At 37.9% G+C, this 3683-nt stretch overlaps 1 pseudogene; it reads right to left on the bottom strand.

The window, feature by feature from the left end:
• Window positions 1–707: 707 nt before the first annotated feature.
• On the bottom strand, window positions 708–2070 carry LOC102139763 (5'-nucleotidase domain-containing protein 1 pseudogene; annotated as a pseudogene).
• Window positions 2071–3683: the final 1613 nt, after the last annotated feature.

Raw genomic sequence — 3683 nt, 5'->3', positions numbered from 1 at the left:
GCACAGGACAATACCTTCAGGATGTGAGGGTAGACAAAGATTCCTCAGATAGGATACAGAAAGCAATAACCATTAAAAAATTTAACTTTTAAAATTAATTTAGTCGTTAAGTTTTTGAACTTTCATAATGAAATAATAGCTGACTTAGACAAAAATTGCAATATAGTAGTACAATGAGTTCCTGTATACCCTCCATTCAGATTCTCCAAATGTTAACATTTTTACTGCATTTGCTTTTTCATTCTCTTAATTGATAGAAATTATTATATTATTTTTAATATTTTGAATGTAAGTGGCATCCGTGATGTCTCTTGACTTCTAAGCAACATTCTCTTGTATAACTGTAGTTGAATTGTCAAAGTCTTATTATTAACATTAATATAATACTATCATTTAATCTATAGGCTTTGTTAAAATTTCACCAATTTTTCAACTAATATTCTTTATAGCAAAGAAAAATGTATGAATATATACATCAAAGTATCTGAAAGGTATTAATATCCTGGTTATAATATTTCTGGGTTCTATCATGCCTGTTTTTTAGTTTAGTCTTTTCGTTTATGTGTATTTTCTCACTTTTTTTTTTTCAACTTGTTGGTCAATTTTCATTAAAAACTTATTCCTTAAAGCTTTTTACAGTATTTTTTGAAAATTAATTTTTTTTACTGCATATATGGGTCTTCGTTTAGTTTTTCAGTAAAGACAACTTATTTAGTTATCAGTGTCCCATCATTTGATAAGACCAACGGAGGGTTTGGATAGCAGCCAGCTGTTTTTGAATTGCTTGAAGAGAATCTTGTAAATTTATAGTCCAGAGGTAATTCTGCGATTACTTCAATACTTAGAATTGCAATAGTGCTGTAAGTACTGATTCTCTTACAAGACCATGTATAAACCAAGGAGTCTTCTGTATTTTCCAGTCCCAAAACTGAACTAATAAAATAAAAAGATTCCCATTTTTTAGATGAAGTATTTAAAGGCTTTGGCTTTGGTCCCTCATATTTTCCTTTTTCTTTAGAGGCTCTGACTTCTCAGGCCTCTGACTCCTTGCGCCTTCATCCCTCTGAGTTCTTCCAGGATAAGGACTGTCTCGCAATTACTATAGTGACGAGCCGGAAAAATATCTGAATGCATGCTGTCACTGAAACAAACAACCTTGGGTTCAAGTTTGCCAGTGATTTTCTTCAGAAGCTTATAGAGGTGGACAGCGTTCCCTTGGGAGCACCAGCCAGGTTTATCCAGAGATGGCAGCGCCTCCTGCTCCTCATCATTCTCAAGCATCCGGAAAGGTCTCTGACTTGGTAAGTGGGAGAAGAAACCAGGCTTCAATGCATTTGTAATCACAATGTCAAAAAAGTCTGCAAAATCATTCCCAAGGATATATTCTCAGAGAAGTCTACAGTAATCACTGTGATAACTGGTAATTAACAGAGGATTTTTCCCAGCATTCTTTAGCTGTCGAAGCCATTTTTTCACAGATTCAGGACAACTGTGTAAATATCTGCCTGGATCTATTTTTATTTTTGGAAAATATATTCCACAGTTTTCCTTAAAAGCTGACATTTTATAATTGTGTTGTATAGCAGCAACTATATCCTTCCAAAAATCAAATGTTTTTTGACCATTGTTTGTTGTTAAATAGTCCACCACCCTGGCACATAGAAGAGTTCCTGGCAGGTCAAAGTAGTTGTAAAAATAATACTTTCGTGGGCGGCAAGCCATTCCAGTGTCCGACAAGAAGTGCTTCCACTCTTTCTTGCCATCTGTCTCTGCCAGCACCTCTGGAATCATCATCTTGGTGCCATGGCTTGCCCTGAGAACAGTGCCATTATCAGCAAGTTTAAGGAAGTTCCCATCTTCTAGATCCAATGCCAAACCCTTGCAACAGAAATTCCAATCCTCTGGGGTCACATTGAGCAATTCCTTATCATACCCCTTCTCCTTAACTAAGAACTGGGCAAAGCTATTATAAATGAGTGGGGCGCTCTTGGGCAGGTTGTAGCGACACAGGGTGTGGTCCAGGTAGAATCCGACCATGTCGCAGGCGACCAGGGAGAAGAGCCGAGCCATGGCTGCACTAGGAGCACCTCGGCCCGGGAGGGTGCAAGCTTTTCTCACTTTTTAAAACGAATATGTTTTAATTTTGTAATAAGAAGAAGCTACTATTAATAAATAAAAAATAAAGTGAAATGTGTGTATGTGAGAAGACACTATTAGGAAATCCACGGAATAGGCAAGCCACAGACAGAGAGAAAACATATGCAAACTATATATCTAACAAAATACTTATGTCCAGGGTGCATAATAAATTCCTACAACTCAACAACAGAAAAACAAATGACCCAATTAGAAAATGGGCAAAAGACTTTGACAGATATTTCACAGAGAAAAGGAATATTAATGGCCAATAAGCAAGGGAAAAAGTGTTCAATATCACTAATTATCAGGAAAATGCAAATTACAGCCACTGCATGCATTAAAAGAGTTAAAATTTTAGTTAAATCAATTAAGGCTGGGCACAGCGGCTCATGCCTGTAATTCCAACACTTTGAGAGGCCAAGGCAGGAGGATCATGTGAGGCCAGGAGTTTGAGACCAGCCTGGGCAACACGGCAAGATCCTATCTCTACAAAAAATTAAAATTTAAAAATTAGATAGGTGTGGTGGCGTGCATCTATAGTCCCAGATACTCAGGAGGCTGAGGCAGAAGGATTGCTTGAGCCCAAGAGTTCAAGGCTGCAGCAAGCTATGATGGCACTGTGCTCCAGTCTGAGCAACAGAGCAAGACCCTGTCTCAAAACAAAAAAAAAAAGGAAGAAAATTATTTCCTAACAAGAATCCCAAACTCAGCAAAACTATCACAAGCAAATATAAAAAACACATTTTTAATTTATATCTGCAAATTTTGAAAATAATATTTCCTATGCACTCTTTCTCTAATAGGAGGATTTGCTTTTTGCAATTAGGGAGTAAACAAGAGAGGAAGACATGGAAACCAGGGTAATTTAACACAGAATAGAGACAAAAGGGTTTCCATAACGACAGAGGAAAGAAGCCTCAAGACCATAACAATGAGCACGTAGTGAGAAACAAATCCAGAATGGATTATGTCCTCAACTACTGTAATAAAAAGTGCATAGGTAACATCTCGAATGGACAAATTGAGAAATAACAATATCCCTATATTATTTTTTAGAAACAAGATAAATATATCCAAGAATATATTCAAATCTTTTGAAAGTGGCTGCCTTTTGAAAAAGAAACACCCGGCCGCTGGCCGGGTGCTGTGGCTCACGCCTGTAATCCCAGCACTTTGGGAAGCTCAGGCGGGCAGATCACTTGAGGTCAGGAGTTTGAGACCAGCCTGGTCAACATGGTGAAACCCCGTCTCTACTAAAAATACAAAAAAAAAAAAAAAAATTAGCTGGGAGTGGTGCCTCACACCTGTAATCCCAGCTACTTGGGAGGCTGAGGCAGATGAATTGTTTGACCCTGGGAGACAGAGGTTGCAGTGAGCCAAGATCACGCCACTGCACCCCCGCCAGGGCCACAGAGCAAGACTCTGTCAAAAAGAAAGAGAGAGAGAGAGAGAGAGAGAGAGAGAGAGAGAGAGAGAGAGAGAGAGTCACCATAATTACATATTTAATTTTAAAAACTCAACAAACAAAATAATCCTTATCTCAA

Source organism: Macaca fascicularis, chromosome X (genome assembly GCF_037993035.2).
Source record: "Macaca fascicularis isolate 582-1 chromosome X, T2T-MFA8v1.1".
NCBI classification, from domain to species: Eukaryota; Metazoa; Chordata; class Mammalia; order Primates; family Cercopithecidae; genus Macaca; species Macaca fascicularis.
This window is presented reverse-complemented; position numbering and strand designations above follow the sequence as displayed.